Source organism: Lotus japonicus, chromosome 5, assembly GCF_012489685.1.
Source record: "Lotus japonicus ecotype B-129 chromosome 5, LjGifu_v1.2".
Taxonomy (NCBI): Eukaryota; Viridiplantae; Streptophyta; class Magnoliopsida; order Fabales; family Fabaceae; genus Lotus; species Lotus japonicus.
Genome location: NC_080045.1, coordinates 16,446,255 through 16,456,867, shown reverse-complemented (window position 1 = coordinate 16,456,867; position 10,613 = coordinate 16,446,255). Strand labels below are relative to the sequence as shown.

Here is a 10,613-nt window from a genome sequence, read left to right as displayed (position 1 = left end):
TGTACAATGCACTTAATTTATTTGAAAATGAATTTTTCTATTGGCTATAATATGAAAGTTTTTTCTAGTAGAATGTCCTTACCCGTGCATAGTGGATTTTGCTCTTATTATTAAGGCATGTACCAATACAATGATTCAAAACAAAATCGATATACATCTCAATATTTTGATTTGGTTCGAATGCATTTTCATGGCAAAATATTCTTCCTCGTGGAAATTTTTTCCAGTAATTAAAAAAAATAGACCATATTATTAAATAGAACACTTTTAATATGAAACTGCATTGTAAAAACTACATTGACGGTTACTTTGCAATACCCTCTTCTTCGAGAAATGGACAATACAGTTGGGGAAAAATGCATTATCTCTCATAATGATGTCATGATTACAAATATATCATTTATCCATCTTTCAGCTAATATGGAATTAATTCATCCTAAGCCTTGGATTAAGTTTTATTAACAACAATTGTTAGCTCAGTTGCAACTTTTTCTCCTTTGATGTCTGCTCTGAGTTCTCTCCATCTAAATTTTCCTTGAGTTAAGCTATATTTGACATTTGACTGTAAGCAAAAGGTAGACATAGTTAATTAGCATTGAGAATATCTAAAGAAATTAGTAATGATAAACAATCTTATGGATTCCTGTTGTATTTACTATTGTATTTGACACATCAATAAATACTTTGATTTTTGTGTGACATAATTTTACTTAACATTAGCTATAATGGTATATTATTTATTCATAAAATCATTTAATTTATTGTTATATTTTTATTTAACATTAGTTAAAATTGCTTTAGTAATTAATTTAGCAAAGCTGAAGGGGCGTGTGGAAGGGATCATGGGAAAGAGAGTGAGAGAATCCGTATAATCTAGGTAACATATCAAAACCAAAATACAACTAAATGAGTTCTAAACCAAAATAAGGTATTAGCTGGAATGCCAACTATTTTTAACAATAACTGCAAGCTATTTCTCCTGAAAAGCTGCTAAATATTGTTCCACTCCAACCACTCTATGGATAACAACTTGCTTGTAGTACCTTCATGGATTCTCTGAATAGGAATGGAAAACTCTAAATGACTTCCACCAACCATTTTGCACTTCCCTTAATACCAATGCCTCCTGCAAAATTTCAAAAGAAACTCCATTCATTTAAGTACTTTGTTATGTCATATTTCACTCTACAGAATCATTCTTTCTCAATTATTGGGTGTCTCTTGTTTCTTATTATTAGGTCCTACTCTAAAAACAAATCAAAATTAAAGCAAAATGTAAGAACCCAAATTAATAGGGATAACCAAAATCAAGAAGGAAAATAAATAGACAGTGGAGCATTATACTGTGAAGGGTTAACATAAGTTTGCTAGAATTTACTTGAAAAATATATCATAAAAAGGATGATGAGTGGAGCATTATTCGAAACTTTGTTCCATCAAAATTAAATAGAAACCAGAGAAAATAAGGAAGAGCATGATAAAGCAAGAAAAATAACAAAAGTAGAACCAACCTAACTGGGAAGATATACAAAAAGTATCATGATAACTATTGACACACATTTTATACCCACAAAGGACCTGTAAAGAATCAGGAAGATTCCATTTTAGAAACACACATGAGAAAAACTATCATGAGTCACATAGCATGAATGCAATGTAAGGATATCTTTTTGCTTATTTTGCTCGCAGTTTGGTGTGAACATGCAACAACTTAACAATATATAACATCAAAGATAAATCCTAACAACTTCAGTCCCAAATACTCAAGTATACAAATGCTTGAGACTGAAACAGGAGTAGAAATGCTAGAATGTACATGCAAAATAGACCATAAGAAGGAATATCAAATTAGAATTTAGAGTTCATTAAGCATTAAATTTACCAATTCTCAAGTATTCAATGACTCCAGGTCCTTCACCTAAGCATGAAATTTACCAATTCTGAACTGAAAAATCCTGAAAATGAACTTTCAGTTCAGTATCTGTTTCTCTTGTAACAATGGATGAGTTAAACATCTTCCCTGCAGAAAGAAATGAAAACAAATTACTCCAACAAAAGATAGAATAGAGTAAAAAAGTGGTGAAACTAAAATAACTCCCCAAAATAAAGCATATGATGAACACATTATAATGAAAATTGATCCACATGCACATTATTTCATATGGGAAATCTTTCTCATATAAGCACCAAAATGAAGCATATGATGAAAATGAACTAAAACAATTCTATAACAGTTAAATAAAAAAGGAAACCGAAATAGAAACCTTAAAATTAGAACTCGCAGAAATGCAGGTTTTGGGAGATTACCTAAAAGAAGAGAGCATTTTTCCCACTTCTTCTAATCCTCCTAAGAAACCAATTGTAAATTTGAGGCTTCTGCAGCACATATAAGCCAGGAAAAATGGAGTCAACAAAAGCAAAGCCAACACAATATTATAACACAGATAAACAGAAATGATAGAAAAATCTTTTAAAATCATTACAGATTTGAATGTTACATTACAGATTTCCTTTCCTTCTCTCTGGAATTAGCTTCTCAATCTAGAAACCCAACCGTTCAAAGCCGCTGAAACTGAAAACCCAACTCAAATTCTCCGCTCACTCATGTGCAAAGGTGGGGGAGGTTGTTGATATGGGAGTCGTTTAGGAAGGTTAAACCGACAGCGGCGAGGTCTAATTAGGGGCTCTCGAGGAAGAAGACCGCTTCTGGTTAGGTCGGAAAAGGGCGACGCGAATTCCTTGGTGTGGTGGAGCTTGGCGAGAGAGGAGGAGGGAGCTATGGTCAGATGAAATTTCCTCTAAATAGAGTGGGCAGATTAGTGATCCACACAATTTTGATTTTGAAATTCAAAAACATATGCTTTCAATTTCAAAGCACCTCCTTTCAAGAAGAAAAAATTCAGATAGAGAGAATAGTGGGAATGCACACAGACAATTGGGCAGAAAATTTCGAGGAGAGGACGTTGGGAAACTGGAGAAGAGTAAATGGAATGGGTAGGAAATTTGGGGAGATGAAACAGCAGGAGAGATAACGAAGCAGGGATTTCACTTGGTGAATGGGGAAAATATCTTCTTTTTTCATTTGAACTTTTTTTTAATTTAAAAAAGAATTTGTATATCTGAAATTCAATCTCCAATTCAAAGATTTCCGCATATAAAAAAAATTAATTCAAAGATTTCCAAGATATAACAAATTATTAAGTGTGATTTCAAAAAAAAAAACAAATTATTAAGTGCATTTAAAAAAAAATTATTAAGTGAATGATATCTGAAAAGATTGGTGAAAATTTATTAATTAAAAATTAAAAATAGTATTTTTGAAAGAGAAAACAAAGGACGGAATTAATGACGGGACCGTGGGAGAGAGAAAACATGAGGAAAAGGAAAGAAATCAAATGACGGAATTAATGAGGGAGATAGTGGGAGAGAGAGAAGGGAGGATGAATGGAGTAAAATATAATAAAATAATGAAGAGGGAATAAAATATTACTATTTATTCAGGTTTGGGAAATAAAATATTCCTAAATATTTGAGGAGCTGACACATCAGCTAATCACTTCTTGGAGTGATTCTGTTTTAATATATGTATTGATTAAAAACTAAATATAATAAAAAATAATATTTATTAACAAAAATTTAGATAAAATAGTTTTAAAATAAAAAAACTATTTATATGTAAATGAGACTTGAGTTTTACATTGAATACGTTAAAGCATAAAACTCTCATACCTTTGTAATAATATATTAAAAAAAATTGTATTGTCAAAAAATATTAAACCACTTACATTAATTAACAACATTCATCAACGTAAAATTTACTTTAAAAAAACACTAAAATTATTTTAAGTTTTGCATTTTACAAATATTAAAAATTAAAGTTATTTAATAACAAATATTTTAAAATTGAAAAATGTCGCTAAAAGGTATTTAATGACTCGATGAAGCATAATATAGAGAAAAATAATAATAGCCAAAGTTGAATAAATGTTTGTTTTGAGAGGCCTGACCTATCCACTTAATGTGATCGTAGAGGCTCAAGGGATTAGTCGCATGACTATCGGATGTAAGAAAACATTCGCAAACCAAATAAGTTGAAAAAAAAACTAAATTCATAAGATAATATTTTAGGCAATTTTTGTCAAAAGACTATTTAAATTATCACTTATTGTAATTCAAAAAGTTAAAATTAATTTATTCTTCTTGGTCTTGACATGTCACAGTAAATGACTTTCCTGGTAAAAATATAAGAAATGATATCAAAACTTATTTCATAATATGAAACACTTATTACTTAACATTTTTTACGTAATTTAAATATTTTAAATAAACTTAATAATTTTTGATATTCTTAAATAAATAACAATTCTAATTGTTAAAATTATTTCTATGCTAATAATTAAATTTGAATAATATTAATTATTTATAAAAACTATAATATTATTTATTAAAATCTCTTAACACAATTCTTCTATATTTATAATAAAAAAATATTAATTTTTATTTAGTTAAACTATAATAATTTTTATATAATGTTAACAAAATTTGTAAATAAACCCATGCAAGGCACGGGTATAATATCTAGTTATCATGTAATGTTGAATTTTCTCAAAACATAAATATTTTTTTATTAGCCATATTATTAATTGAAAAATACAACGGATCAATACATCCAAAGAAAGTCACAGCTCACAAGCTAAAATGATAATCACTAACAACAAAGAAGGATATAAAAATCAAAATAAGCAACCTGTACAAACAATAATGCACCATCCTCGATCTTCTCTTATTGGGAAATCAACATGAGAAAATATCCCAACCCACTCCTCCCAAACAGTCTTCCAAACAACAATCCAAATCACAGTTGGCTATGGCTCCACTCAAAAAGAGAACAAACAAAATTATTATTTAATTTTTTCTTCAAGCCACAGCCAAGACTTGATTTAATCTGGTGGTTCAATTCATAGCAGTTGATAAATTCACCTTCCCATTTCTAAACACAACTGAGTTACAAAGGTTCCAAATATGCCATACTGTTGCAAACCAAATGAACAAGCAGCCTTCCTTCTCCTGACTTTTTTTTTATACTTAAAAGTTACTTTTCTTTAGAAAAAAGTAAAAGTTGTTTATCAATTTTTTATTTTTAATTTATAACTTAAAAGCTACTTTTCATTTAAAAGCTATTTGTTAGTTAATAAATTCATAACATTGGTGGTTGAGGCGACACGATGGTGGAGGGTGGCGTAGCACTGGTACTGGAGGTCGGTGGTACCTATTAGCAGTGGTCGCAGTGGTGGTGGTTGTTACTGGTGGTAGGGGTGGTGGCAATGTGGTGATGGTGGAGGCGATGGTAGTGGGGGTTATGAAGGAGGAGTTGGCAGCAATGATAATGATGCACTACAAAAAAAAAGTTATTTAGCGGGGTTTTTTTTTTGCATTTAGTGGGGGTTTTCAACCCCCGCGAGTTACTTAGCGGGGGTTTTGAAAAATCCCGAAGTTACACTCCCCACAAATCATTAACGGCGTTTTTCAGCAAACCCTGGTACATGCATATACATTTAGCGGGGGTTTTAAACCTCCCTTATCTGCAAGCTTTTTTTAACGGGAGTTTTCAACCTCCCTTAAATGCAAGAGATTATTTACACTGTTTCTATGTCTTAGGGACCTCTAGCATCTTCTAGAAGTCTACTTACTTACTTCTAGGAAAAGTCTGCAAGCTTCATGATAGACAACCAACTTAACTAATTGGTGATAGTAATAATACTCAAAATCAACTAAATGTGCAAAAGAACAAAACCTCAGTAAGAGAGCATTTCTTTGTTATACTACCATGTGCAAACCAAATTCATCTAAGTTAACCAATAAATACCTACAGATATTTGACAGAATAGACTAGAGTTAGACAAATACTCTGCTGAGAGTTTCTTCCAAAATACAGCAGCAGCAGTTTGAATACTTCATTTTGTTTCCTCTTTCGATCCATCTAGCTTAAGCATATCTCCATTCATTCACGACCCCTAGATACACGAAAAAGAAATATTGAATGAGTTATTAACCCATTAATTAATTCTTCAGAAACTGATATGTGAAAACTAGTTGTAAAAACCATACCTGGAAAACCAGTGACTTCACCGGTGTTTGTGGCATATCCCACTAAGATCGTTGGTCTGTTGTATCAAGGAAAGTGGTAGGTCGTTGAACTTATCGACTAACATCTCAAAGTCTTTCATCTCCATCTCCTTAACCTTCATGAGCCCCTCATCCAATTCCTTCCAAGATGAATTAGATAATGAGATAGTAAACAGAGAGAGAGAAGTTTAGAGTGAACTGAATGAACTCTTCTCTTGAATTAACACTGTGATTTACAACATATATAAAGTTTTCAACAGTAGCTAACCATCTAACTGCCTCTAACAAATTGATAACTCATCATAACAAAAATTTATGGAGATGTCATCATTCAGTTACATAGCCATCCGTACACACTAGACTAACACACTAGTATAAGGTAAGATTTTATAATTTGCTTATGAAAAGTGTCTATCTCATTTTTTAACTAGGCACATGAGCAATACTTTTAGGGCATCTATAATCTGAAAAATTAGTAAGAGTTCATTTTGAACTGGTTTTTAACTTGATCGATTTTAATTAAAAACAGTTTTTAAATTGCAGAACACTTTTATAAATGACATGTAGTACTTTGGTCAGAGTTAGGAACTTAGGATGTGGAATAAAAGACTGACAATTGCAAATTGGAACAAAGTGAAGTAGCACCTGAAAACATACACAGTATCCATATAGGCTGGTTCATTACTGGAAGAGAATATACAATACCATACTAATACCAGACAATCTTCCATGCGTCTCCTCATCCTAGCTGTGTTCATCCAACTTATTTGTTAACAAGTCCAAGCAGTCACACATACTATCACAAAGCAATGAGAACTGAGAGAATATTAGGAAAAGAAGCCAAATCATATATACTCTAATATCTAAAAGCTACTATCAAAGCATAGGCATGTAATGGATTCTTCAAAAAAATATGTGCTGATTTGTTTCATTGTTTGTCATTTTTTAGGCAAGTATGATGATAAAGTTAAATTTGTCCCACTAAGCTTAAAGTGGTTCCATCATCAGGAATCTAATTATAATAGTGTATATTGCATAGTTGTTACATGGAAAATGCAAAGTGATATCATCCATGTAACAGGTTTATGAAATTTATGCTCTAGGTTTTATGAAGGTAATGAAGTTAACCTGACTCGCAGCCTCAGTTTCACATTTTATACTAATAATTGCATGTCAAGGGTCAAGTGTACATAACCTGAATCCAAGTAAGCAGCATTAAAACAATTTTTACTAATGCTATAAAAGAAACTAAGGAATCATGGAAATTCATGTATGGTGCCATATGCACTGGTGGTCACAACGATAAGCTATTGGCTTTGGAAGACAAATCAACTCGATGAAATTTAAGTAGAAACAATGGATGTACCCAAGCTTCCAATAGACAAAGTCATAGCTTAGAACCTGTTTATCCACCATGGGAAAGTTTCAGGACTCATTATTTTGTGAGTAATAGTATTAATAGGATATGTCAGATTCCATCAAAGCTAACATGTTAACTCACAAGTCACAAGTCTAATATTTCAGCTATTTAAGATTTAACAATCATTCAAGCGACAAATCGACATAGCATATTCAGATTTTCCCATTATGAGTGACAAAAACCATCAAATCGACATAGCATAAGGAAAGTTAGAATGTTCAAACCCGGAGTCCCATTTCAATCCAGCTTCTCAGCGTTCTCCGAACACCATCAGCAAGCATGTCATTTATTTTCGGATTCTAAGCATTCTTCAAACGCCACAAGCACCTCAATGTTAGCCCCAAATTCAACAAACATGAAGAGAAATTCAGTGAGGCACTTCATCGGGCATTATAATTTCAACAATCATATGAAGGCAAACTCATTCACGCATTTTCTAAAACAACTTATGGACAGAGGCTACAACAGAATTAGAAAGCAACTTAAGCTGGTCATAATAAGGAAAGAGAGGACCTGAGGCAAAACTGTGGTTGCAATCAACACTGTGCTCCGCCACTGAATATGCTTATAAATTCAGTCAATCAATTAACCGAATTCCATAGATAGTATCAAGCAATTTTCAAATGATTCGAAACTGTTACAGCAGCAACAGCGAAGGTTGCAGGGAGAATCGTAAACGCATGCAGCGAAACCAAATCAGAGAACAGAAAATGCTGAAATTGAAGGAACGATTGACGAAGAAAGAGGGTTGAAGAAGAATGAACCAACCTTTGAGCAGTGAAGCCATGAAATAGTTGAGCAGTGAATCGAACTCAATCGCTCTTCAAGAACTGATTCTGCGCTCAAAAACAAAAATCCGTGAGAGAAGAGGGTGGAGAAACAACGATCGGTTGCTAGATCTAGGGTTTCATGGTGAGAGTTGCAGAGAGATGAGAGGTGTGAGTCGTGAGAGAGGGAATTAGGAAAGGGATCTGAAATAAACGAGGGAAAATTAGAAAAAAATCCGCGAGTTAATTACGGGGTTTAGTAAAACCCTCGTGACTTTAAAAAGTTAACGACATTTGCGGGGGTTTTGGAAACCCCCGCTAAAAAAACCCCACAAAATAACAGTTTTTTTGTAGTGATGGTGGTTCCAGAGGCGGCAGTGGTGGTGGCAATGAACGGTTGTGGTGGAGGTGATGGTAGAGGTGGTGGTGGTGGGGCATATAAAAGGGTCGGGGAGGGTGGTGGTAGCTATGAAGGTGAAGGTGATGGTGGTGGTGTTGGTGGCAATGAAGGTGGTGGTAGTCGTGGCGGTAGTCGTGGCGGTGGCAATGGTGGTGGTGAACGGTTGTGGAGGAGGTCATGGTGGTGGTAGCAATGAAGTGGTGATGGTGACAACGATGGTGGTGGTGAACGGTTGTGGTTGAGGTGATGGTAGAGGTGGTGATGGCGGTGGAGGGTAGAAGGTGGGGGTAACAGTAGGGTGATGGTGGAGGTGGCGGTGGCAATGGAGGTGATGGTGGTGGTGGTGGTGACTGTGGTCGTGGAGGTAGCAACGATGGTGCTGGTGGTGGACAGTTGTGGTGGAGGAGATGGTAGAGGTGGTGGTGGTGGAGGGTGGAGGGTGGCGGTAATAATGGATGTGAGGTGGGAATAGGCTGAGCCTAGGTAGGCTTTGCGTAAATAGGTCTAGCCTATTTAAAAATCTTAAGGCCTGAGCCTGGCCTGTAGCCTGTCAAAGGCTTTTTTTCGAGCCTGGCCTAGCCTTCTTGAAAGCCTGGCCTGGCCTAGTAGCCTATTTAAAGGTCCGTTTCACAATAAGAGTTTTATGTTTGCTAAAAAACTTATTTGTACAGAAGCTATCAAACTTATAAACTAACGGGTTAAATTATACTAAAATAATTTTTTCAACAATCAGACTCATAATATTATAAGCTATTAGGTAGAGATGAAACTAAACGAGAGATTATGTTGGTTTCTTAGAGTCAGAGAGTCAGTATAAAATCACACTTCATATTAAGATATTTAAATGCGTTATATATCTATTTCTAAATACTTATAACTTTGAGTCATTATATAAGTCAATTTGCTTAAATATATAAAAATGTCAATAAGTATATAATATTAAGATATTATGATAAATTTCTAATATATAGACATCATCAATGGTAAAATATATTTATATTAATCATATTTACAATGTACCAGAAAAATACTAATTATTTTTACTTAAATAGGCTAGCCTATAAGGCTTAAAAGGCTTTTTGAATGGCCTATGCCTAGCCTTTTTAACTAAATAGGCTTTTCAAAAAGCCTAGGCCTTGCCTATTTACCAATTTGGCCTAGCCTGGCCTGAGCCTGTGGTAGGCTAGGCCATAGGCCCCTACGAACGGCCTGACCTATTCCCACCCCTAGATGTGATGGTGGTGGTGCTAATGAAGGTGGTGATGGTGGTGGCAATGGAGGTGGTTGTCATGGCGGTGGCAACGATGGTGGTGGTGGACGGTTGTGGTGGAGGTGATGGTAAAAGTGGTGGTGGTGGTAGATGATAGAGGTGATGTCTCTACAGCTTATTTGAAAAAAGCTCCCTCATTTAACTTTTTACTTAAAAGTCACTTTTTTATATTTTCTTTGTAAAAAATTTTAAGAGCTTATCATCAAGTGTGTTGGGCCCAACTTTTCTTAAAAGTAAAACATAAGTCAGGCCAAACACTACCTCAAAAAGTGCAAATTAGTGACGGAATTTAGTGACGGATTTAAGTTCATAGCTAATAGTTACCACTTTGGTGACGGATTTTATTTTCCAGGTATTTAGTAACAAAATTAGTGACGGATATTTCAGTCACTAAATATTTCATCAATAATTTCGTAACTAAAATTTTCATTGTGTGTATAGTTATGGATTTTGATACGAAATACTTTCGTCACTGAATCCATCGGAAAACATGCTTTACAATTTGTGATGAAAATAGTGACGAAATTTGGTCATCACTCACTACTACATAAAAGGGTTTAATAGTTACAAATGCTTGCTAAAGCACAAAAAAAAACTACATTTATTCTCGCGCTTCTTCTCCCTCTCCGC

The 10,613-nt window shown here is 34.0% G+C and overlaps 1 long non-coding RNA gene across 3 annotated transcripts; it reads right to left on the bottom strand.

The window, feature by feature from the left end:
* Positions 1 to 227: 227 nt before the first annotated feature.
* On the bottom strand, positions 228 to 3,068 carry LOC130717142 (uncharacterized). 3 transcript variants are annotated; one of them, XR_009012250.1, is made up of 5 exons: positions 2,484 to 3,068; positions 2,308 to 2,376; positions 1,883 to 2,020; positions 1,044 to 1,126; positions 228 to 562 (listed from the first exon to the last, which is right to left on the bottom strand). It is a non-coding gene; the product is annotated as an uncharacterized LOC130717142 (long non-coding RNA). The 3 variants fall into 3 exon arrangements; XR_009012249.1 differs by lacking the exon at positions 228 to 562 and having other exon boundaries at positions 856 to 1,126; positions 2,484 to 3,065; XR_009012248.1 differs by lacking the exon at positions 228 to 562 and having other exon boundaries at positions 856 to 1,126; positions 2,499 to 3,064.
* Between the last annotated feature and the right edge of the window lie 7,545 nt (positions 3,069 to 10,613).